Source organism: Bos indicus, chromosome 8 (assembly GCF_029378745.1).
Source record: "Bos indicus isolate NIAB-ARS_2022 breed Sahiwal x Tharparkar chromosome 8, NIAB-ARS_B.indTharparkar_mat_pri_1.0, whole genome shotgun sequence".
Classification (NCBI taxonomy): domain Eukaryota; kingdom Metazoa; phylum Chordata; class Mammalia; order Artiodactyla; family Bovidae; genus Bos; species Bos indicus.
In genome coordinates, this window is record NC_091767.1 from 15,834,811 (window position 1) to 15,862,453 (window position 27,643).

Here is a 27,643-nt window from a genome sequence, read left to right on the forward strand (position 1 = left end):
TCATAAAGGAAATCAGTCCAGAATATTCATTGGAAGGAATGATGCTGGACATGAACCCCCAGTATTTTGGTCACCTATTACAAAGGACTGACTCATTAGAAAAGACCCTGATGCTGGGAAAGATTGAAGGCAGGATAAGAAGGGGACGATAGAGGACGAGATGGTTGGATGGCATCACCGACTCAATGAACATAAGTTTGAGCAAGCTCTGGAAGATGGTGAAGGAAAGGGAAGCCTGGAATGCTAAGAGTCCATGGGGTCACAAAGAGTTGGACACAACTGAATTACTGAACAACAAATATTTTGGCTGAGGGGAGGAGGTGTTCTAAGTAACACCATGGTCTAGAGTAGCTCTAGAAAGCTTATTATTTGGCTTTTTCTTTTCGATGATTAATAACTATCTCCCAGGTTGGTATTCCAAAGCTGATTGTGTCCTGATCTCTAATTCTAGTTTGTTTATAAAAATTGCTTTCTCAACACTAGCATTGTTAAATAAAAAACCTACCTTCACTGACTGAATCAGCACAGGAACTTTTAATATGCATTAAATGGAAGTAACCCTGCAGGTCAAACTTATACTCACCCAACTATTCTATAGTGATACCTATCATTTTGGTTTTCCTTTTTAATCAAGTCAGGCTTTTATATATGTGTTGATTACATGATTTCCCACAGGATTGTTTTTTAAAGAGTTGAAAATTGTATTTTCACATTTCACAATACAAATGAAAATTACTTTTTTTTTGGGGGGGTCGCATTACTTCCCTCCAAAACTACTCTCATTTTGATAGGAAGGGGGAACACGTTTTCCTTGTTATTCTCTTAGGAAACACCCCAAGTCACAGCACCATGATCTTCTGATGAAGATCATGCTTTACATAAAGCAAGTAATGTAAAATTGATATGAAGAGGCTCTCCAATCTCTTTATCTTTCTAGTCAGGTCTTTCCTCACCAGGTGGGCACCATGATGAGACAGGCAGAAGGTCTCATCACTGGGGGTCCAGGCATCATGGGTATGTGGCCTCCCATAGGCAGCCTCATTCTAGGAGCAGGTCCCACTGGCATGATCCCAGGAGGAGGAGGGCTCATCATTGGCATCATGGGAGGGACCCCCATGTGGGGTGCTAGCTTCATCCCTGGGCAGGAGGTCCTGGGAGACTGGGGGGAGGTGGGATCATTGCCCCTGCAGGAGGAGGAGCAGAGAATGGAATAAAAGGTATCTTTCCTTGTTGAAATAGCTGTTGTTTTTATCAATCAGGCTCTGAGCCTGCCCTTCTATGCATTTCTGATAGTAGTCCTTCACATTCTCTTCGTGCTTCCTACCACTGCAGTGTGTCTTTCTCACAGAGGCAGAATCGTGGGTGAGGAATGGATCACAGTAGTCACAATAAAACAGGCATGTTGCTCCGCAGGCCGTTGGCAGCTCTGTTCCCCATAGGATTGTATGTTGGGTGTTTTAGGGAGTGCCTTTCCTCTGCCCCAGATATACTTAAACTTCTGATAATGTAACTTAAGACTCTAATGGCCTCTATAGTATAAAAATTCTGTGAATAGGAAGTAGAATATGTTTAGCTGCCCAAACTCACTTTAGCTCAAGTTTGTTCAGTCAGGTTGTCTATCATTTTTTTCTTAACAAGGGATGAAGTAGAGGACAAAGATATATATGTTGTTTAGAGTATACATGTCGTTTATATTAATGGAGATATGAAACATACATACTTAAGCTGTCACAGTATCTGTCTTAAGAGAAGTATGCTGCTGCTTGGTCATTCAGTCATCTACAACTCTTTGCAACCCCATGGACTGTAGCTCCCCAGGCTCCTCTGCCCGTGGGGATTCTCCAGGCAAGAATACTGGAGTGGGTTGCCATGCCTTTCTCCAGGGGATCTTCCCAACCCAGGGATTGAACCCAGGTTTCCTGCATTGCAGTGAATTCTTTACCATCTGAGCCACCAGGGAAGCCCCAGCCCTTAATTTGTTCTAAAAGACTAAAGAGATCATTCCAGATTTGGATGACCCTAAGATATTTTCCATTGAAATGGGAGGCTTGTTATTAATATTCACAGCAATGCAATTGGCATGACCTTCTTTCCAAATAATGCAATTTTTCAGCTTTTTTCCATGCCGAGTTCCATGAAAAAGATGTCATATATAAGAGATAGTTATATAGACATTATTAGCATGGGGTTTGAATTTGACAGTATAAGGATGGTTTTGTACTAAATTTTTTTCATGAAATATAAACCTTAAATACTAACACTGAAAATATTAGAGAACATTTTAGTATAAAGGATAGTGCTAGACATATAACTAAAGCAAGAGAAGCATCCTCTTGATAAGATGCCTAGAATTCAGAATGTGCCTTTTCATCATAATCATGCTAAGGGTCATTGGAATTGAGTGTCTTGATGGTATCATCTGTAAAATGGAGTTAATGGCCCCTTTTCCTTACTTATCTCACAGAATATGGTGAAAGATAATAGAACTTTGCAAGTAGCCTTACAAAGTCATTACACAAATAGAAAGTTTTACTATACCTATGTGGGAATATGTCCTTTGAAACACATTAAGGAAGAGAGTACCATATCTTAGAACTGAGGATACCATTTTATGCAGGTTTCCAAATGTATGATATGGCTGAAAATATTAATCTTATTTGTTATTTAATTTTGTAAGTGAGAATAATTTCTCACTTCTTTCTCATGAAAATATGTAAAATCCCTTTAACATTTCAGAAAATTTAAGTATTTATAATTTTTAATTTCAATAGAAACATTAATTTTTCCACATCGTTCCTCTAAAAGTTCAGTTTTACTTGGAATTGTTTATCAGTGAATGACTTCTATACAGGGAAAATTTCTCTCCTACACATACTACTTTTAAGCACATTTTCTGAAGTCCATCAACTTGCAGGCCCCCTTCACCCTCTAATTCGATGATATCCTGGCAGACCTTTACCATTTTTCTCTGATCATAGAGAGAACATTTTTCTCTCCAAGGCTAATCTCTTGATCTTGTTACTCTCTATCCTCAAGCTTTCCACTGTTCAATCCTGATCAAAGCTTTTCCAATGGTATATTGAGATCTCCGTGTTATGTGTTTTCATTATCTTCTATGATAGGAATTTAAGAAATGTGATGAGTAAATAATGGCCAAACTTGAAATTCTGATACTTGTCAAAAATATATATATATGATTTGTTTCACTAGTAAAGTTGCTTTATTATCTTTTTGATTTGTTAGTCTAACCCTACATACCATTAAAAATAAGCAAGAAATTGTGATGGGAAAAATTTTGATGTCAAAATGTGTAACGCATACTTAAGGGTTAACTGTAGTAAGAAATATGTGAATGTTATAGGGAAAGAACAAAGCATTTTTGTTAAATGTACAAGAAGGTGGAAATAAACTGGTACTCAAATTAATTTCCTGTGTGGAAAGATGAACTTTACAAATGTAAATTATTTTATATATTTATTGCACAGTTAAAATCTCAATAAATATTGAGGTTTTCAATAATTTAAAATTAAAATTTACTAAAAATAAAAGCTGGATGGTCATATTCAATGTATTTTAAGTTGTTAAGGTGGGGATTTACCCTGCTGTTTGGTCGCTAAGTCATGTCTGACCCTTTTGTGACCCCGTAGTCTATAGCCCGCCAGGCTCTTCTGTCCATTGGATTTCTCTGGCTAGAGTACTGGAGTGGGTTGCCATTTCCTTCTCCAAGGGATCTTCTGGACCCAGGGATCAAACCTGTGTCTCCTGCATTGGCAGGCAGCTTCTTTACTACTGAGCCATCAGGGAAGCCCAGGGATTTACCCTATCAAATATCAAATAACATTATAAAGCCACTGTAATTGAAATATGAGATATTAGGTTATAAAAGACATTAGACCTCAGAAATAGAACTAATAATTTCATATATGACAGAGATGAGATCTATTCCCTTTTCCTTTCTAACGTTAGAAACCTATCTACACTTTTAATTTTTGAGTAGCTTCCGTCGTGGAGATTACCCGTTTTAGTTTTATTTTTTTGAAGAGTCAATTTTTAATTAATTTATGAATTCAACCTTTTTCACATTTAAATTAATTGATTTCTGTGTATATATAAATATAAATAATTTTTAATCTTCTTTCATTGAATCTGTTGAATAAATTGTTTGCAAATTCTCTAATATAAAGTTTAGTTTCCTTTATTCCTTTTATTATATTGTCTGTTAAAAAGCTTTTAAAGGTATAAATGTGAAACTGAGAGTATATTTGGTTAATATCTCGTTTTTCTAAGAGATATTTTAATTGGTTTCACTTCTAATACAACCTGCAGTTGTGCAACTGTAGTTTTGATTTTCGCTTTAAGCCTAAGAGAATTGAGAAGTAATTTTTGTCTGTTGTTGGAATTTTTGTTATTTTTCTTTGATTGCCTTTTTTTGATCATTTGTCTGTACAAGATGTTCTTTTATGGAAGTCAATTAAATTATAATTATTTCTGTTATCAGTTTTTATTAATGAACTATGAAAACATGAAAAGAGATGAATTATCTATTAGGGTGGTATGTGGTTCAATGTTTACTTTATTAATCTTGTTTAAATTCCTATAACTTAATTTTTGATTTTTATTTTTACTTTGTCTATTAAAAAACTGAGAAAGAATGTGTTGAGTTTTCCTACTAATGACGTATTTCTGTTTGATCATCATTGTATTTTTCAGTTTCATTGTGTACACTTTGATGTTAAGTTATTCAGTTCTCAAGTTCTGTGACTGTGTTACTGGATATTTTATGTTTACTAAGATAGACTTTTTTGTGTGTGTTCACAACGTGTCTGATTTTCTGTCTAAAATTAGTACTCTCGTTCCTGGAATTTTTGTTCTTCTTTGCTACTCTAATATTTGTTTCTACTTTTATTTTAAGTGATTTTCTTGTAAACCATATATATTAGAATTTTATTTTTCCTTGTAAAGTTATCAGAGACTTTTTACTGGAAATGTACCATGTATTTATTGCTATAACCCAAGATTATTTGCTTTATTTTCAACATTTTGGGAAATATGTGTACACAGTTTGAACTTGGCCACTTTTTTTAAATCACCTCTTTAATGAAATAAGAACAAAATTATATGTTTTAACTTTCTCCATAGTTAGGAGGAGAAATTTTGCCTACTTTTATTTTCCCCATTCTTTTCTTTTTAAATAAGTGTATATAGAACTCTAAAATATTTTAAAATCATATTCTATTCTATATCTTACTCTAGTTTAAGAATAATTTTTCACACTTTTAATGCTGTCAACACATCTTCAGCTATTTTTTTAGATTTAACTTTATAACTAAGCAATTTTGATATTTATCATAAGTTTGCAACCTAGCTCCCCACTCTTGAAACTTAAATACCAAGCTACTTAAACATAGATGCAGATAGTATTTTAAAGAATGACACATAGATTTAATATTTTCTGAACTTTGACTTTTTCTCTGAATATCACTGTGTTGCTTGTTAATAGAAACAATAATGGCCTAGGTATAAAATTTTAAATCCTAACGTTTTCCCCTGAGGAATAAGAAATATTTAAACCAAAAGAAGGACTATATGTGTGGAGTGAAGTCATGATATTGTTGTGTGCTAAAGGGATCAGAGTGAGTCCGTGTAATTCCACAGGGCAAAACCAAGATCAAAGGTAGAAGCTATATAGAAAGTTGGATGAATAAAAAAGTTGATCTCTTTAACACAGAGAGTGTTCTAAAGATAGAGGCAGAGCTGCCTTACAAAATCATAAAATGTAGTACAAGTTTTCCTCCAGTGACTTTGTGCCTCCTTCGTAAGATATTGTGCAGAGGGAATTTATACTAGATTGTTTTAAGAGTAGGGAACATTCCCTTAGGTAGGTACCTGCCTCAAAACTAGAGGATCCATCTCTTACTAAGGCTGGTACATTGTTTAGTGAATTGTAAATAGATGGAACCATTAAGATGAGACTTTACATAAACTGTGCTTTTATTTATTTATTTTTGAGAAAAAAAATAAAGCCTTGTTTACGTTGGTTAATTAATTAATATCCTGTTGCCATCATAGTGTCTCATGCTTTTGCTGCATGATGGATGGTGGAGGGGGCGTGGCTTGGGGAGGCGTGGCTTGCATTTCAGCTATTCAGTAGACGTGGCTCCTTTGCAACCGTCTTTCTGTAGCCCTCCTTTGAATACCAGTCAGATGTACATATACACAATGGAGTATTACTCAGCCATTAAAAAGAATACATTTGAATCAGTTCTAATGAGGTGAATGAAACTGGAGCCTATTATACAGAGTGAAGTAAGCCAGAAGGAAAAACACCAATACAGTATACTAACGCATATATATGGAATTTAGAAAGATGGTAACAATAACCCTGTGTACGAGACAGCAAAAGAGACACTGATGTATAGAACAGTCTTATGGACTCTGTGGAAGAGGGAGAGGGTGGGAAGATTTGGGAGAATGGCATTGAAACATGTAAAATATCATGTATGAAACGAGATGCCAGTCCAGGTTCGATGCACGATACTGGATGCTTGGGGCTGGTGCACTGGGACGACCCAGAGGGATGGTATGGGGAGGGAGGAGGGAGGAGAGTTCAGGATGGGGAACACATGTATACCTGTGGCAGATTCATTTTGATATTTGGCAAAACTAATACAATTATGTAAAGCTTAAAAATAAAATAAAATTTAAATTTAAAAAACAAAAACAAACAAACAAAAAAAACTAAGCATCCATACTGCTTACACTGAAATCCGCGAAAGAATTTGTAACCAGAGCAAAAGCCCTCTAGTGGAAGATCTGTTTGTAACTCTATTACATAGTATGTGACTATTAACTAGAGGGATTCTAAATAGTTCTTTTAGGAACCTTTTAATGTTTTTTTTTTTTTTAATTGCTGAGTTCCAAATAATACTTGGTGGGTAGTCTAAATATTTAATGTTAACATAACAAAAAAGAACACCGCTTTTATTGTTAAACAACACATACCAACTACATAGAAGGGAACAACAGAACAACTGTATCTGAATTTCCATTTTAGAAAACTATCACTAAATGTGTAAACGTGCCATTCTCACTTAACTTATAGCTGAACCAGATAACGTGAAAGAACTTAGAGGAAAACAGCAAAGAAAAGCTGAACTTCTGTTTTATCCTTTACATGGGCTCCTATTCTATGCACAGCAGGGTGATCATAGTTCATAAAGCAGGACCAAAAGCTTACTAGGGTTTAAATATAGCCTGTGACCTCAGGGAATTTCTGGATTTTAGTTCTTGTTCTGCCAGCTCCTGTTAGTTCTTTGTCAATTACCAGAGCTTCAAATTCCTTATCTGAAATTGGAAGGGCTATTGCATGTAATAATAATACCCATTGCTATATTGAGTACTTGCTATGTGCCACACATTGTGCTAAGCACTTTATATGTATTATTTCATTTAATCTTCACAACAACCCATATGTTAGAGATGTGACCCAACTGATTCTACCATTAGAATGTTGGTCTGCCGGACAGCAAATCTATATACCTGAAAACAATATAAATCTTAAAAACCAAATCTAGGTCTAAAATTTTATGAGAAATTGGCCTTGGACTAACTAATGTCAATTACACATTGAATTCTCTGTTTCTGATGAAAACCACCAATGAGTTAATTAACCATACTGTTCCTGGGTCATTTGATTTAATTCTGGTCCTTAGGTTTAGTCTCCTCCCTCATTCCTCTTTCTGTGGCTGCCTATTTTGCTTTCTCTTATTAAGAAATTTTCATTTTCACTGCATTTAAACTGTCAGTATTATCCTTTATCTGGTTTTATGTTTAGCAAGTTAAACTATCCTCATAATTTTATCAAATTTCTAGAAAAGTCCTGTTGGTATTTGATCTGCATTGCATTTTAACATACACTGTAGTTTGAAGAAATTTGACATCTATAGCTATTCTTTAAATATTCAGTCTCATGGCACAGGAGTGCAATATATCTCTGTAATTATGTTGTTTTTTAAAGTAGTTCCCAATAATATTTGATATCCTTCAGTATATGTTTCAGTTCAGTTCAGTTGCTCAGTCATGTCCGACTCTGCAACCCCATGAACTGTAGCACCCTAGGCCTCCCTGTCCATCACCAACTCCTGGAGTCCACCCAAACCCATGTCCACTGAGTCGGTGATGCCATCCAACCATCTCATCCTGCGTCATCCCCTTCTCCTCAGGCCCTCAATCTTTCCAAGCATCAGGGTCTTTTCAAATGAGTCAGCTCTTCGCATCAGGTGGCCAAAGTATTGGGGTTTCAGCTTCAACATCAGTCCTTCCAACCAACACCCAGGACTGATCTCCTTTAGGATGGACTGCTTGGATCTCCTTGCAGTCCAAGGGACTCTCAAGAGTCTTCTCCAACACCACAGTTCAAAAGCGTCTAACATATTCCTTCTTAATTTGTAGGTATCTTCTTTTTCTTTGCTACTTTCTTTCTCATTTATTGGCCCTTCTCTTTTCTTGATCTTCTCCCTATCCCATCAAAAGTAGATGTTAAAACACTTTTATCTTATAAAACCCTAGGTATAGGATTTCCTGTACCCTAATTGTGCTGTCTCATCTATCCCAATGATTGCAACTACCACCTGTACATAGATGACTTCCACATTTATATGTTAATCCAATCTATGTCTATAATTCCTTGTACTCTTCTCTACCAGGTACCATTAGCAATCCCAAACTCAAAATATCCAGAACCAAACTCATTATCTTATTTCTGAGGATAAATTCATACATTTGAATTCCATATTTTGCTTAATAGTATTACAATATGTATCCAAATTCAGAGTATTAGAGCCAGCTTCTTTCTCTCTCTTTTTCTATATACAATCTGCAGCCAGGTCTTAATGCTTTAAGTTCTGTGAAGTTTCCAGCATCCATCCCCTTTTCTCCACTGTCATAACCACTGTCAGAGTTCATGCTCTCCTGAAATCTTGTCTGGATTATTGCTTTGATCTTTAAACCTTTCTTTTTGTTTCCATCTTCTTTCCTGCCATCCCATCTAGCCTGATAACCATCCTGTTCTTCTTTCTATTGCACAGCATCATTTCAGTCTGTCCTGTAGTCAGGATGCTGCAATAGTCCACAGTAGCTCCTTGCCTAACTCAGTACAAGTTCCTCAAATTAGAATTTAAGACCCTCTTACTCCAGTTTCTTTGCATTCTTCCTTTCAGGTGATTCTAGTCCTCAAGCCATCACACTATCCTGCAACTGAACTGTTCACTTCTTTAGAAATACCTGATAATTTTATTCATCTAGCCAAATTGGTCATACTGCAGCTGTTCCCCTGAATACCTCCTTGGTCACCTCTACCTAGTGAAGCCTATATACTTTAAAAGTATATGATATCTCCCTCACCTCATACCTTAATTTTGGTAACTTGTCATGGTATAAAGGAATATTATGCTGTTTATGTACATGACTTTTCTTCATTTCTAGATTTTTCAGCTCTTTAACTGCAGGGATTGATCTTACTCATCTTTCATTCTACTCAGTCTTTTGTGCACATATAGACTTCTCTAAATATTTATTAAAACAAATTATCAGTTCAGTGAGTTCAGTCACTCAGTCATGTCCAACTGCGACCCCATGAACGGCAGCACGCTAGGCCAAACTATCCATCACCAACTCCCGGAGTCCACCCAAACCCATGTCCATTAAGTCAGTGCTGCCATCCAACCATCTTATCCCCTGTTATCCCCTTCTCCTCCTGCCCTCAATCTTTCCCAGCATCAGGGTCTTTTCCAATGAGTCAGCTCTTCACATCAGGTTGCCAAAGTACTGGAGTTTCAGCTTCAACATCAGTCCTTCCAGTGAACACTCAGGACTGATCTCCTTTAGGATAGATTGGTTGGATCTCCTTGCAGTCCAAGTTACTCTCAAGAGTCTTATCCAACACCACAGTTCAAAAGCATCAGTTCTTCAGCGCTCAGCTTTCTTTATAGTCCAACTCTCACATCCATACATGACCACTGGAAAAACCATAGCCTTGACTAGACAGACCTTTGTTGATAAAATAATGTCTCTGCTTTTCAATGCTGTCTAGATTGGTCATAACTTTCCTTCCAAGGAGTAAGCGTCTTTAATTTCATGGCTGCAGTCACCATCTACAGTAATTTTGGAACCCAGAAAAATAAAGTCAGCCACTGTTTCTGCTGTATCTTCATGTATTTGTCATGAGGTGATGGGTTCCGGATGCCATGATCTTAGTTTTCTGAATGTTGAGTTTTAAGCCAACTTTTTCACTCTCCTCTTTCACTTTCATCAAGAGGCTTTTTAGTTCCTCTTCACTTTTCTGCCATAAGGGTGGTGTCATCTGCATATCTGAGGTTATTGATATTTCTCCCGGCAATCTTGATTCCAGCTTGTGTTTCTTCCAATCCAGCGTTTCTCCTGATGTACACTGCATATAAGTTAAATAAGCAGGGTGACAATATACAGCCTTGACATACTCCTTTTCCTATTTGGAGCCAGTCTTTTGTTCCATGTCCAGTTCTAACTGTTGCTTCCTGACCTGCATACAGGTTTCTCAAGAGGCAGGTCAGGTGGTCTGGTATTCCCATCTCTTTCAGAATTTTCCACAGTTTATTGTGATCCACACAAAGGCTTTGGCATAGTCAATAAAGCAGAAATAGATGTTTTTCTGGAACTCTCTTGCTTTTTCAATGATCCAGCGGATGTTGGCAATTTGATCTCTGGTTCCTCTGCCTTTTCTAAATCCAACTTGAACATCTGGAAGTTCATGGTTCACGTATTGCTGAAGCCTGGCTTGAAGAATTTTGAGCATTACTTTACTAGCATGTGAGATGAGTGCAATTGTGGGGTAGTTTGAGCATTCTTTGGCATTGCCTTTCTTTGGGATTGGAATGAAAACTGAACTTTTCCAGTCCTGTGGCCACTGCTGAGCTTTTCAAATTTGCTGGCATATTGAGTGCAGCACTTTCACAGCATCATCTTTCAGGATTTGAAATAGCTCAACTGAAATTCTATCACCTCCATTAGCTTTGTTCATAGTGATGCCTTCTAAGACCCACTTGACTTCACGTTTGAGGATGTCTGGCTCTAGGTGAGTGATCACACCATCATGATTATCTGGGTCGTGAAGATCTTTTTTGTACAGTTCTTCTGTGCATTCTTGCCACCTCTTCTTAATATCTTCTGCTTCTATTAGGTCCCTACCATTTCTATCCTTTACTGAGCACATCTTTGCATGAAATGTTCCCTTGGTATCTCTAATTTTCTTGAAGAGATCTCTAATCTTTCCTGTTCTATTATTTTCCTCTATTTCTTTGCATTGATCACTGAGGAGCTGAGAAAGGCTTTCTTATCTCTCCTTGCTATTCTTTGGAACTCTGCATTCAGATGCTTATATCTTTCCTTTTCTCCTTTGCTCTTCTCTTCTCTTCTTTCACAGCTATTTGTAAGGCCTCCTCAAACAAATTAAATGGACCCCAATTATAGGAATTGCTGGTTCAGACAAAGAAACAAACACCTAATTTTAATTAGATTCAGAAGGTGCCTTGTTTAAAATAAAACCTGAGGTATGCTGATTTCTTCATTTTGTCCTTACCTGACTCAAATTTTAATTTTAAGGTGAACAGCTGAGAACCTCTGATTGCAAAATCCTGCATGTCAATGGGTTTTTCATTGTTAAAATGAGTTATTTGCTAGAAATGCCTCATTGCACCTAGGTATTTGATTCAAAGGCTGTGATTTATGACTTAGACTGGAATTTTATAGGAACAATGTCATATTACACCTGAAAATGTCATTTATTTTAATGCTGTATTTAAATTACACTTATACCAAGTTACAGCAATATTTAAAAAGTAATATTCAGTGCTTCCTTACATTTACCACGTTTTTTAATCAGAGTAGAACTGGGTTCAAAGTTACTGAATGGGGAAACAATTCTGCCACAAAAATGTAACTGTTGAATAATTAATCAAAGAAGAAATGTGTTCAGGTATATGGTTTTGTCTTTCTTTGTTGTGAGAATTTCATTTTTATTTTTGAAATGAATATATTCATGCCCCTGGATTTTCCCTTTTGAAGTGGGATTCATAGCATATCTCAAAACTAAACCCATAGTACATTTTACAGAAGGTAATACAGATACAATTTTCTGATGAATGTGAAGTGTATTTTTCCAAAATGTATTTAAACTAGAATGTTTGGAAGTGGGTATGCTTTAGTGTATTCTGGAGGAAATAAGCAATCATTTAAAATAGTGGATAACTGGGTATAGTAGTGAGTGTAAAATAAAGTTGAGATAATCAAAGTGCTTCCTGACTCTATAAGAATGATCAGGGATTAATTTTCAGCATTTATTCATTTTTTTTTTAATGTTGTGAGACAAAGCATTGAATATGTTAGTTTCACCCTTTGTCCAGAAATAGCTGTAGTTCACATTGCCTGCATTTTTTAATTCAGATCAATAAGTGGGAATTTTAATATCCCCCTTTATTACTAGTAATTTTTTAAATTCCCTGAGTATTTCTCACTTGACTGCAAACCACAAAATAATATGCTTTCTTCATAGATTGTGTCTCTGATCCCCACATTTCTACCCACTCCCAGTCAGAGATGACGGAAGCAACTTAGCAGGCACACACACCAATTAGGAGAAACAAATGTGTCATAATGCATAATTTTTGTTTGTTTCTGGGAGGTCTTTTTCCTTTGAAGTGGCAGCATACTTGTTTGTCTTATTTGTTTTGCAATAGAGGTATAGATTTAGCGAGGAAGCAGTGGTATTCACCTCTATTTTCCTGGAGATCAGTTGTAGGTGTTTATGAGGTATGTGATGGTGATTTTATGGGTCAGAAATCTAGGATTTAGATACCTTATAGACAGGAGCAATCTAACCAACCCATGTAGGAACTGAACTTATAACCAACAAAACAAACGGGTGAACAAGCAATAAAAAGATCGAGTTGGTTTGAAAAGTAAAAGCTTCAACTCTTTTTAGGTCACGTTCAGAGCTTCTAGTCAAAACCATTTCTGAACACAACTCCAAATAAGTCTAGTGTTTTTAAAATATTCATAGTAGTATTTTATTCACTAATTTGTACCTATTGGGATGAGTACGTGCTTTGTATTACTGATGCCAAGAGTGCCTTGTCCCAGAGAATTTCATTTTGTATGACAGAAGACAAATGAACAGCAAAATGATTTTACATGGTTTACTATTCTGAAAAGCAGTGTTACATTTTTTTTAAAGTATTCCGTAGCTAAATAAGTCTGGAAAACATTGTGTTAACCTTCAGTCAGGCTTCTTTTTTTCTTCTTCCTTACAAAAGTACTTAGATTTCAACATTTTAATCTTTTTTTTTTAACATCTTCATTTTATTTATTTTTGTAATTTTTTTTAACTTATCTGCCTATTGGGTCTTAGTTGTGGCACATGGAATCCAGTTCTCTCACCAGGAATGGAGCTTGTGCCCCTACATTGGGAGCACTGAGTCTTAACCACCCGTCTGCCAGGAAGTCCCTAATATTTTAATCTGCATTGTGAATCTATTAGAGGAAAATATGGTGTGTGGCCTTTCATAATCTAATTAGTCTATGAAAACTTTGTACACAGTACGTATCAGCTCCATTTGTTCTATAGAACACAGTTTGAGACGGATTATCTATAATATGCATGTGTGTGTGAGTTGCTTAGCCGTGTCCAACTGTTTGCAACCCCATAGACTGTAGCCCACCAGGCTCCTCTGTCCTCCACTATCTCCCAAATTCATGTCCATTGAGTTAGTGATGCTGTCTAACCATCTCATCTTGTACCAACCCCTTCACCTTTTGCCCTCGATCTTTCCCAGGATCAAGGTCTTTTCCAGTGAGTCAGTTCTTCATATCAGGGGGCCAAAGTATTGGAGCTTCAGCTTCAGCATCAGTCTTTCCAGTGAATATTCAGGGTTGATTTCCTTTAGAATTGACTGGTTTGATCTCCTTGCAGTCCAAGGGACTCTCAAGAGTATTCTCCAACACCACAGTTCAAAAGCATCAATTCTTTAGTGCTCAACCTTCTTTACTGTCCAACTCTCATACTCATACATGACTACTGGAAAAACCACAGCTTTGACTAGATGGGCCTTTGTTGGCAAAGTGATGTCTCTGCTTTTTAATATGCTGTCTAGGTTTTTGTCATAGCTTTCTTTCCCAGGAGCAAGCATCTTTTAATTTCATGGCTGCAATCACTCTCCACAGTGATTCTGGAGCCCAAGGAAATAACTCTGTCACTGCTTCCACTTTTTCCCCTTCTACTTGCCATAAAGTGATGGGACCAGATGTCATGATCTTAGTTTTTTAAGTGTCAAATTTTAAGCTAGCTTTCTCACCCTCCCCTTTTATCCCTGTCAAGAGGCTCCTTAGCTCCTCTTCACTTTCTGCCATTAGAGTGGTATTATCTGTATATCTGAGGTTGATATTTCTCCCATGAATCAGACTCTTGAGAGTCCCTTGGACTGCAAGGAGATCCAACCAGTCCATCCTAATGGAAATCAGTCCTGAATATTCATTGGAAGGACTGATGCTGAAGCTGAAACTCCAATACTTTGGCCACCTAATTAGAAGAACTGACTCATTGAAAAGACCCTGATGCTGGGAAAGATTGAAGGCAGGAGGAGAAAGGGATGACAGAGGATAAGATGGTTAGATGGCATCACCAACTCGATGGACATGAGTTTGAGCAAGCTCCAGGAGTTGGTGATGGACAGGGAAGCCTGGCGTGCTATAGTCCATGGGGTTGCGAAGAGTTGGACACAACTGAGTGACTGAACTGAACTGAACTGAACCTTGATTCCAGCTTGTGCTTCATAAAGCCCAGCATTTCTCATGATATGCTCTGCATAGAAGTTAAATCAGCAGGGTGACAATACACAGCATTGTTGTACTCCTTTCCCAATTTTGAACCAGTCCCTTGTTCCATGTCCAGTTCTAAGTGTTGCTTCTTGACCCACATACAGTTTCTCAGGATACAGGTAAGATGGTCTGGTATGATCATATCTTTAAGACTATAAAAAGTATAAACACAAAATTCATAAGAAAAGCCACATATCTAGACTATGTTTCATGATAGATTTTTGAAGCATGTTAAACTTATTTGCCAAAACAGAACCATAATATAATCTTGATAAAGGTCTATGTGACAGGTTTCCTGTAGGAAAATTTTAATTTAAGGAATATGTTTTCACATTGCCTCCAACAAGAAAAATAAATATATTGACAATTTGACAGTGATAATATGAAATTTTACTTGGTACTATTTTTCCTATTATGAGACCTTAAAAAAAGAAACTCTAAAATAAGGAGTAAGGCAAGCCTATTTATCATTTTGAAATATAAAGGAGTATAACCTGAGCCCCAAGTTAAACATCCATTCTTTATGTAGGCTGAAGAAAGAGGAAGTGTGAGGAAAACAGCTAGTGGTTCTGAGTATTAAGCTTCTTGAAGGCACAGATTATTTATTTTCTACTTCCCTTCTATATGCCCAGGGCCTACGAAGGTACCTGGTGCATATAAAGTCATCCAAAATATTACTTTTATACTTCAGTGGAATTTCAAGAATTGTCCTGGGGTACTTAATAAGATGGGGCCACTGACTTGCCAGTAGCCCTTGGGTCAGGTCATCTTAACTCTGCAAAAGCCAATCCATTGTAGATGCCACCAGGAGACCTGAGTGTCTGCCTGCTTGACTCCAATGGCATTCAGAGAGGTAAATGATTAGAACTCTGGTAAATGGTCACCAGTGAAGAAAAGTTTCAGGTTGTCCAAGCCAATGTGCAAAGTGTAGTCAAAGGATATTTGAAATAAGTAACAATCAGAAGTAGAAACCTGATCCTGTATCTGTAATGATAAATGATCTACCTGTGAAGTGATGGAGGCTCAAGGCAGACTTCAGCCTGCAAAAGGGAAAGAGAGGACATTAATCTATCAGGATCTTATAGTCCTCACCCAAGGTCCTGGAGAAGGTAGAGTTGTGGCCAAAGGTATCAGGGTATGAAATGATAGTAGAAAACTAGAGGACATTCTTATTTATCTCTGTTCTTCATGGCGGTGTATGTGCAACTCAGTTCAGAACAGCCTTGGTTTTGATGACCTTGGGAGAGCAGATTTTCCAGCTGGGAAGCTGATTGGCCCCTATTGTCAGATTGGGTTCCAGGAAGATTCAGTCTGCATTATAAGTGCATACCTAATCAGCTTTAGTACTTCAGTTTTCTTTGAGTCAGCCTGGTCCACTATTATAATGGAAAAAACTGAAAATTCCAGATTAAATTATTAACTTTGCATAGGGTTAGATATCATATTGGAGAAGGCAGTGGCACCCCACTCCAGTACTCTTGCCTGGAAAATCCCATGGACGGAGGAGCCTGGAAGGCTGCAGTCCATGGAGTCGCGAACAGTCAGACATGAATGAGTGACTTCACTTTCACTTTCCTGCATTGGAGAAGGAAATGGCAACCCACTCCAGTGTTCTTGCCTGGAGAATCCCAGGGACAGGGGAGCCTGGTGGGCTGCCATCTATGGGGTCGCACAGAGTCGGACATGACTGAAGCGACTTAGCAACAGCAACAATAGATATCATATATCAGAACCAGAGCCCAGACTCTAGTCTTCAGATATAGATATACATACTTATAACTCTGCCTTCACCTTTGTCCCTTTCCACATTAGCTCTTATGTATAGTCTCTATTTTAGACTGCTTTAAGAATAGATCTCCTTCCTCTTTTTCCACACCATTTCATTAGGATATGTAGTTTACTCATCACCTCAGTCTCATAATAAATAGATAATTATCTTATTTTTTTCACATGTGTACCTTATACAAAAAGTAACAAAAAGACCAGCACAAAATAAGATAACCCATCTTTCAGTGGTCACATATTCTCTTTTTCCTTGTTAATCTCACACATTGAAAAGAAGTTCCTGTTTCACATAGTCATGTATTTTTCTTGGTATCTGAGAGCTGAAATATTAGAAGGCGGTCTTTTGGTCCAAGATCCATTATTATCACCAAATATATTTTAGGATTCAAAAAATGTGAAGGCTCTTTTGGACATCAGGGCAATAAAGGAGATTATAAAATGTAGTTTGAGAAAATAAGGACACTAAAAGAAGGAAAATATCTCAAGAAAAACTGTCCCCAGGACTTTGTTTTAAAATACTGATTTTCCTATGGTGGTGTTTGCTCATATAGAGGAAAAATGCGAAAAGTATTCTGTGCAAAAGTATATGAACCAAACTGTTACATTTGGAAAATGTGCACAAACATTTTCACCTTTCATTTGCCATTTTCTTTTTAAATCTCAAATTTTCTTTTAAAATTTTTTAATAGTATACCCGAGTATTACTCCAGATAGACATAGGAACTATTTCACTTAGTGTTAGCTTAGTGTTATCAATTTTACTGGGATTTCCTATTTCAGAAGTTTACCCAAAATAAGGTGTTGTGGTTTTAAAAATAATTGTATAAAAACAATACATCACTCAATTCATTTATATTATGTACTATATATAGTAGATATGTATTATATGTACTATATATGTATATTATGATAAATTTAAGGACATCAGCACCAATGATTCGTGTAACTGTATTAATATCTATTTATTTGGCCCTTCTCATTAATCAAGCCAGGGATCAAACCTGGGTCTCCTGTGTTGTAGACAGATTCTTTAGTATCCGAGCCACTAGGGAAGCCCAGAACAATCATATTGTATTTTTAATACCATTCTCTGTTTATAAAATGCAAAAAAAAATCATATGAATTCTTCCAAATATCTTTTTCTCTTTCGTATTTTGGAAAATTTCTCATTTTTTGATCCACCTGTTCAGAATGAATGATGTGTTATTTTAAAGGTGGCAAACTATGAAATACAGCAACTTTCATAATGATCATAAATAAGCCATTTGAGTTCTAAAAATATTGCTGCCAGTGGAATACTTTATTGGGGTTTAATTTTAAAATCCCCATAGAAAATATGCTGTATTCCATAAAAACTAAAAAAATGAATGTTTAAATATATATGCAGGTAATTTTTTTCTTTTAATTTTGCATTCTGAACCCACATAGCTATCCTAGCTCTTCAATTTCTGTTCAGGAGAAGTTCATCTGTAGGAGTGTTTATGTTGTCAACGCAGCAATCATATTGAAGAAAGACATTTTACAATGCAATCACCTTTGCAATTGCCATTTCTGCAGTGATGGCTATCTAAGCGAATTATGTCACAGTCTTTTTTCTTCCCTTTCTTCATTTAACTACTTGATAGCACTTTTCTACTAAACCCCTCCTTCTAGAATAATTGAAATAATATGCCAAGAACATTAGAAATCCCCACAAAAATTCCAAATTTTATTTTTAAAGGTCTGAAATGTCATCCTAATAGAAAATGTCATCTGCAGAATCCTGAATTAGAGAAGCCATCCATGGGTTGTGGACTATGGGGCCACATTTATTTATTTTGACTGTTATGGATATAATAAATCATTCTAAAATAATGTTGACATTTGTGCATTCTGCTAACATGGCAGTTTAACAGCCTGCTCCATATACTGCTGCTTGAGTTAAGGATTTGCTATCACATTTTCCAGCTTAGTTCTCCCAATCTTAACACAGCAGACAGTGGTAATGTCAACTGCAGAAGTGCCAAGAGAGAAAAAGATGGATAATGTATTCATATTTATGGGCGATTTTAAACTTCATGCCATTGAGCACATTTCTCTGAATGGCTCTTCTAGCTCACAGCTTTTGCTTCTTTTCTCTGTCTTTGGGCTACATGAAGGCTTTTTTCGCTTTAGGTATGGCTTTCACTTTGATTTAATCCTGCTCTCTCTGCCCACCAACAGGAACACAGAATGCATTAGCAAGAAAGATATCATAATTGAAATCAATACCATGACTTTGAAGAGTGTTTCCATGATGAGTTCTGGTCCTGTGTATTTTATATGCTGCCATAACCATGTTGATGTAATGGATTAGACATTTCCATCAATTCAGTCCATACCACCCCCTCCCCTCCACATACACAGACACACTAGCACAATGCTTAGAAACATTTCTTTTAGACTGAATTTATTGTTCAGCTCTTGGACTGCCAGTTGTTTGATTAGACTGAACCATTCAATACATAAAAAGAAGAGATGTACTTGTTCTTCAGGTCAAAAATGTGATTCAAGCACCACGATGAACACTTTGTCTGCCTTCACTATAAAAGTGCTAATTCAGATGTGCAAATGAGCATATATTTCCATTTCTGATTGCTATTTGCATGACATTTCCCCCCTTGACTTCTAATCATTGTTGACTCCTGAAACCTTCTTGGCCGTACTTGACTGCCCATATTTTCCTCCACTAATTCATTAGGTGAGCTTTTTCTAGCACTTTGCCATTCTACCATGTGCTGATCACTCAAACACAAACTTTGAAATTTTGCAGGTGTGGAATGAATTGGGGTGATGACCTCTGTGTGTCTTGTTTTCCTGTAGAAAACATGTGTATGAAATTCTAAAGAAGGACCTTAATACTGAATACCAAAGCCAGACAACCCACCTCTGAAATTGTCTTCTGTGAGTTTTTCTAGTAACATCCTGGCCTTGGTAGTGGAGAAGCAGCCATAGTAGCCACACTTAGGATGTCCTAACTTTCTTACAAACAAGCATGATAAGAATTTGGCATTTCCTGCAGAAGAAAGAGAATTTTTGCTTTAAAAATTTTTTGCTTAGAAAATTCTCCATAAAAAGTACAGTAGTGATGCATACCAGATCCCTCTGGTGCTCACATTTTTTTTTTTTTTAATTTTCTGTGCTGGGTCTTCTTTTTGTGACCTTTGATTGTCCATGACTTCCTTGAATACCTGCAAAACTTCAACAATTGTCAGATGTCATAAGAGTAGATTTCTAGACAAAGGGAATGTCATAAGCCATTAGCATTTTTTAATCCATTGATTTTATGCATGTGAATATAAAGGAAACCTTAATCAAGATGAGTTTATTTGCTACTATGGATACCAGTGAGCTTCCCAAGTGACGCTAATGGTAGAGAACCCACCTGCGAATACAGGAGATGTAAGAAGACATAGATTCAATCCCTGGGTCGGGCAGATCCCCTGGAGGAGGGCATGGCAACCCACTCTAGTATTCTTGCCTGAAGAAACCCATGGACACAGAAGCCTGGCACACTACAGTCCATATGATTACAAAGAGTGGAACACAAGTCAAGTGACTTAGCACACACGCATGCAAGGATACCAACATATTTTTCTTAAACTTCTATCTTTAGCTCTTGCTTTCTCTAAATTAACATTTGTATTCTGTCTAATATCTCAAAGTTCTGTTGAAATTAGGAAAAATATTTATTTTTTTCTTTTTGTTCATTTTGCTTTTCTGAATATAAATGTCAAGCATAATCTTTCAATCTCTCACAAGCACATTTTAAGTGTATACCTATAACAAATCGTAAAATGCTGTCCTTTTTTTTTTCAGTCTTTATGACGTTTTAATTTTAAAGATGAAATTTATTTCAAAAGTTCTTATATAAACCAATCATGAATAAACTTTTATAATGAACTTCTCAAATCTTTTTACTATCTACCTTTCTGGCTCAGCTGGTAAAGAATACGCCTGCAATGTGGGAGACCTGGATTCGATCCCTGGGTTGGGATGATCCCCTGGAGAAGGGAAAGGCTCCCTACTCCAGTATTTCTGGCCTGGAGAATTCCATGGGACTGTATAGTCCATGGGGTCACAAAGAGTCAGACTTAACTGAGTGACTTTGACTTTCTTCTTGGGATAGCTTTGTTATAATACTATTACATTTCCTTTTTTATTCAAATGAACTGTTTTCAAGATTAATGATTATTAGCAAATCTTGATGCAAGATAAACATGATACTATAAAATTACCATTTCCTATCAACTATCTAAAGTAAAAAAGTATTTGGTACTGAGTGTTCTTATGTTCAAATTCTAAAAGTAATTTTTAGTCCCAAGGGAACTTGGTACTCCAAGACTTAAAAAAAAAATTTTAATGATATTTACATAATATATATATTTTTAATCACTAAGTTCCTCCTCATCACTGAAGTATGTGCTTTTCTTTATCCTTGGGCATCTTGAATCATCTGATGTTGAAGGACCTCCTGAACTGGGTTTCCATTTTTTTTGTTCTTCTTCAATTTTGGCTTGCTGGAAAGCTATGGCCTGACTGAGGCTGTCAAGAGCAGGATCTTCCCCTTCATCTTCACTTTCTTCTACTTCTTCAATTTCTTCTTCTGGCTCAGGAATTTTCTTTTTTTTCTTTTTCTCTTTCTTCTTTGGAGGTTCTTGTTCTCCAAGCATATTTTTAGGACAGGCATAACTTAAGTGTCCACTTTCCCCACATTCATAACACTTAGATTTATCAAAGTAGTTTCGTCTTCGGATGAGCTCAGCTGCTCTTCCATTGTCAATAGCAATGCTTGCTTTTATCACTCTACCAAATAACTGTTTGTTGTTTATTGCCCGGGTACAGTTTTGTGCAGAGTCTTTATCCAAAAATAAAATAAATGCAACCCCTTTACTCCTTCTGGTATCTTTATCTTTCATTATAGTAACCTTTACAACTTTGCCATACTTGGAAAATATCCGATATAAGTCATTGTTGGTCAGGGAAAAGGGCAGATTGGATACATACACTGTGCTTTTACTTGGGGCCAATCCACCACTCATTTCTTCAAGTGGGGTGGGCCCAGGGGGAGGGCCAGAAAAGCACGAGCCCTCAGCTCACTTGGGGCTCAACCCCCAGCGTTCGTCGCTCCTTGCAGCTGGCATCACGGGTCCTGGGAGGGGTCAGGCGCAGGAGACGAGAACTGTCCTTTTTTTTTAAGTATAGGCATTAAAGGTTGAATCAGGAAATGTTGCATATTTAGAATGTTTTTGATAATCACAAAATGCAAGCTAGAGGATATCTATTTTTTCCATTAAGGTTTCCCTGGTGGCTCAAGGGTAAAGAATCTGCCTGCCAATCCGGGAGATGTGGGTTCAATCTCTGGGTTGGGAAGATCTCCTAGAGAAGGAAATGGCAACCAACTCCAGTATTCTTGCCTGATAAATGTCATGGGCAGAGGAACCTGGTAGGCTACAGTCCATGAGGGTTGCAAAAGGATTGGACATGACTTAGCGACTAAACAACAATAACGTAATGGGGATATTGTTTCCACACACTCACCCTGCAGTGTTGATGGTAGGATTATTTAAAAGCCATTGTCGAGAGGTAAATGATTCCAGTACTACACAGATAATAAATGCATGCATGCAATGCTTAAAATAAATGAACAACTCTAGAAGATACTTAATATAAGTGGTTCCTAGGAGAAGGCAATGGCACCCCACTCCAGTACTCTTGCCTGGACAATCCTATGGACTGAGGAGCCTGGTGGGCTGCAGTCCATGGGGTCGCACAGAGTCGGACACGACTGAAGCAACTTAGCAGCAGCAGCAGCAGAGATGTTAATTTTTACTAAGTAATTGAAAAGTGGGTGTTTCTAAACTGAGGTAATAATTTTACTTTTATTGACAAACAGAAACAAGAGGAAGTTTGTGTTTGTTACACAAATAGCCTCTGCTGCCTTTAAACAGAAAAAACCCAAACTACAGCAACAACAAGTAGAACCCAGGAACAAACAATGTATGTGTTTCTTAATAAGTCACTTTTCTGTCACTAGCTGCTATATAAATTCTCAGGAAACCAGGCAGAATAAAGTATGCTGATTCATTTCATTTTTTTGTGCTTATCTGTTTATTTTCCTGAAGTTGTTTGATCACTCTGGCTTTTCATTTTCCATATCTTTATGGCTGTATGGACTATTTCTGAAGATTGGCTCAATATATCAGAACGCCATCTCTCCTGCCTTGTTAAGTTTCCTCCAGAAAAACAGTTCTTAAATAGCTTCCCTTCCCCCTTTATTGAAGCTTATCCAACAATTGAACTCTCTAGGAACTTTGAAAAAATGAAGCTGATTAAATGTTTCTGCAGTTTCACAGGCCTGTCTGTATCTTGAAATGTTCAAGATGAGAATCTGTTGACATGGATAACTAATAACATATAAGCGTATCTTCTGCGCTTTGCTTAAACATGTTGTTGCACAGGCAAAGCTTTTCATGCAGCATCAGATTCAGTTTAACCATGAAGGAAAATATTGCAGAATGAATGTTCAATGTCTGTATTTTGTTTGCACAGCCATGAGTCTACAGATATATATGTGTATATGTTAGGATGTGACACAAGAGTTTTCTAGTTAAGTGTCTTCTGTGATTTGTGAATAGACAAACTCTTTAATAAACAAATTTGTTCATATTCCCATTGAAATTCATTTAGTTCAATGCTGCCCAATAGACCTTTCTGCAGTGATGAAATTATTCTGTATTTGTACTGTTCATTGCAGTAGCCACTAGCTCCATGTGGCTTGTGCACGTGGCTTGTGACTAGTGTGACTGAAGATCTGTATTTTTAAATTTTATTTTATTGAGTTAAATTTAAATAGCCACTTATAAAGGTAGCTGTTGCTTTGGACAACTCAGAGCTAGTTGATATATGAATTCAACTTGACATGATTAAATCATTATTTTGTTCAGAGTGTACATGTAGTCAAGTACCTTCAGCACCTCAGAGCTAAAAGAGGATACACGACTTCTCCCCTAAATCCAGTTCATGAACACATTGTGCATGAACAGAATGAAGCTAGTTATATTAATAAAGGGAACGTACAGGAGACCATACCAGAGAGTAGTTCAGGGTATGCACCTTAGAGTATGACAGACTTGAGTTCAAATCCTGTCTCTGACCTGCACTTGCCCTATTATCTTAGAGAAGACATTTAAAGGTCTCTGAGCTTCCATTTTCTAAGTTATAATTGGAGCTAATAATAATGAAATCAAGTCTATACAAAACTTAACACTCAACACAGAGAAGTGACGATGGTAAAGGTGATCCTGTTCATGATAGTGTCCCCTTCATACATTCAGACTTATTTAATCCCATTACTTCTATTCAAATACGTCTACATTTCTCAGATGAGACAACTAAAACTCAAAGTCACTATATTCAAAATCACTTAACTAATCCAAAATTTAAATTATAAGTCTAATTCTAAAGACCTCATTCTACTACTTACTTCTTTTTAGTTCAGTTCAGTCACTCAGTCGTGTCTGACTTTTTGCAACCCCACGGACTGCAGCACGCCGGGCCTCCTTGTCTATCACCAACTCCCGGAGCTTGCTCAACCTCATGTCCATCGAGTCAATGATGCCATCCAAACATCTCATCCTTTGTCGTCCCCTTTTTCTCCTGCCTTCCAGCTTTCCCACCATCAGGGTCTTTTCCAATGAGTCAGTTTTTCGCATCAGGTGGCCAAAGTATTGGAGTTTCAGCTTTAGTAACAGTCCTTGCAATGAATATTCAGGACTGGTTTCCTTTAGGATTGATTAGTTTGATCTCCTTGCAGTCCAAGGGACTCTCAAGAGTCTTCTCCAATATCAACAGTTCAAAATCATCAATTCTTCAGCACTCAGCTTTCTTTATAGTCCAACTCTCACATCCGTACACGACTACTGAAAAAACCATAGCTTTGACTAGATGGACCTTTGTGGGCAAAGTAATGTCTCTGCTTTTTTATATACTATCTAGGTCTTTCATAGCTTTTCTTCCAAGGAACAAGCATCTTTTCCAATTAGACCTTCCTGCCAAAAGTCTAAACTTTTATTCTTAACTACAGGTTTGTCACCCTGAAGGTGATCTAAGTCACATTTAGGGATGAGAATACTAAGTAGGTTGTTGACCTCAGCCTTTAAAATAGGATTACCAAGGAAGCAAAAAAGGAAGAAAAGACTAAAGCAAACAACAAAGAAATATGGGGGAGTAACTCTCTCTGAATCTATATTTGAAGAATATACATTTCCTACCTTCTGAAAGAAGGTGGATGGCAGAGAGAAAAAAGAGAATATAAGTCACACAAATATGAATGACTTGTCCTTAGGGTTCAAGCCCTACCTGGCTCTACTTACCTATTTCAAACAATAAATGCAACAAAAGTTTCATAAAATATGGGTTCCCACCTTTCAAAAAGCATAACTCTAACTGATATGTTCATTACCATCATTTTATCAGGCTAGACTAATCAAATTAACAACTTTTTCTTTGCTGGAGTAGGGATAGGGAGACAAAAACCTGACTGCAAAAGAGACCAACAGTTCCCTTTTCCTATGTTTAAGTATGGCAGAAAGACTTTGAAAGCACACCTTCAAAATTATTCTACTACCTGAGTGGTAGACCCTTTGATAGATGCTCCCTAGAGGTGAAGGAGATTTGTGTTATGACTCAATGCCAGGAAATACAACTGCCTTCAAACTAAAAAAAAGAAAAAAACAGAGATGGAATTGACATTTTCCTGGTAAATCCAAATAATCTAGGTCATGATTCCTAACTGGTGAGTAACTGACTCCTGCTGGGATATAGTAATTAATTGCGAGAACCCATTGATTAATCTATATTTGTAGAGACTTGATTGGTAGACAGAATAAATAAATATTATATAAGCTGCATATACATGTTGCAAGGTTTAAAAATATACATATGTGGTTTAATTGCAAAGATGGATTGATTTTAAACAGGAAATTCAGAGTGCTTGTGAAATTATGCATTTTCTCAACCACCATCAGAGAAATACAAGCAGTGGCATCTTGGGAGAATCTATATTATTCAAAGTCTGTCATGAAAATAATACCATACTGAAGCTCAGTTCCTGGCTCCATATGGCCTTCCCGAGACCTTCTGGGAATGATGCTTCTTTCTTGGTTATGTGATATTTACTCTTGCATTTAAACTCTCTAACTGGATAGAAGCCTCATAAAGAAATGAATTTTTTTTTTAATTTTTGTTCCAATACCAAAAAATAGTCACAGAAACAGTATCTAGAACACAGAGATGAGTTCATAAAACCCTACCAATTCTAGAGCTACTGATTCATTTGTCTACTCAAATTTTATAGAAGTGTGGAAGCTTGAATTCAATTTTATTAAGGACATACATACAGTCCTTCCACTTAAAGTACTATGGGTCTTTATTTTTTTCTTTAGAAGAGTTTTATAAAACTTGCTGTTGATTATAGTATCACAAAACATCTATTGTATCTCTCAGCTTATTAGCTCATATGGATAACATCTATTATAAAGAAACCCAATTTTTAAAATTCTTTCAACTAATTTCCATGAATTAACAATATCCCATTAAACTGATAGAATTCAAGGATAGAAAATAACACAATTCCCAATTACTCTATTAAGTTCTACTTTAGAAATCTGTGGTCCAGTGACTACTAAAGTGTAGGGAAATTGTTCAAATTGTTGTCTTCAGCTTTTTTGTTTATTTATAATCTACTGATTCAATGCCTAAAGTCACTGAGAAACACAGCTGGAGATGTAGCCACCACCAAGAACCCAAAGCCATTAGAACTTGAAAAAACATTGAAATAATTGGGCCTTGAGTTTAGTACAAACAAGTTAATGTGATCTCATGCCATACAGAACATGGATTGTTTCTGACTTTATAGAAGGAACAAAATTCATTCAGGATTTCTTTTTGTTTGATTAAAATAGCTTTAGAGTAAGCTCACTGGAAGTTCTTTTGAATTATTTATGCTTATAGCCCTAAAGCTAAGTAGATAAGTTGTTGGAATTTTTTTTTTTAATGTGAATAGCTTTATAGCTTGTCTTCCCATGATTATAAGCCTGAGAGGATGAATCTGTTTTCTTATCAGTTGAAGTAAAATATAAAATACACCAAGGTGTTCATTTACTAAAATATTTCCATTACTTATTAATCAAGCCACACCATTATTTCACCATACTCCTGAAATGTTCTAGAATTGTTCTGATTCTCTATAAATGTACTCTTTCTGAACAGTAAATTTATTAACTATGAACTTATACCTTAAGTTTCTCCAAGACAAAGATATCTTTATTTTTTCATTTTAGCTTAATGTTGGCCTATAATTCAAAAGTTTTATTAAACTGAACTATTACTAACAGTGATTTGATTTTTATACTTTAAAATAAATCCACAAGTCAGGACACAAAAATTCTTTGTAAGACCATCAGGCAATACATCCTGACTTTTAGTTCAGAAAATATGAGCACTATAACCAGGAAGTACCAACAATGTCATGAGACCAATTGCAGTATGAACAGAAATTCCCAAAGGAAGCTGAAGCTAAGAGCTACTAGAAAGAGTTCTTTAGATTTATAAGCTCCAGACAGATGACACCAACAGAGTGAGACAGAAAGAATAAGATATACAGTGAGTCTAACAGAGTATTTCCAGCACCAAACCATGTATCACATATATCAGGTATTCAATGTATGTTTGATATATGAAAATCTCTAATGTATTAAAACTAAAATCAACATCATCAGGAAATGTTTAGAAGGTAGGTATATAAGATCTATGAGAGAAAGCTTTAAAAAATGTCAGTATAGTGTGTGGAGATTGGCAGCACAATTTCATAACTGCTTTCAAGCTTACATAAGCTTATTAAGAGTTTTGCACTCTGTGATAAATGGATTAA

The 27,643-nt window shown here is 36.5% G+C and overlaps 1 protein-coding gene and 2 pseudogenes across 1 annotated transcript in view; 1 reads left to right on the forward strand and 2 right to left on the reverse strand.

Moving 5' to 3' along the window:
- Positions 1-27,643, forward strand: part of LINGO2 (leucine rich repeat and Ig domain containing 2) — a 1,233,386-nt gene that overhangs the window by 920,896 nt on the left and 284,847 nt on the right. The window lies entirely within an intron of this gene.
- LOC109562444 (U1 small nuclear ribonucleoprotein C-like) lies at positions 950-11,675 on the reverse strand (annotated as a pseudogene).
- On the reverse strand, positions 21,045-21,886 carry LOC109562624 (zinc finger CCHC-type and RNA-binding motif-containing protein 1 pseudogene; annotated as a pseudogene).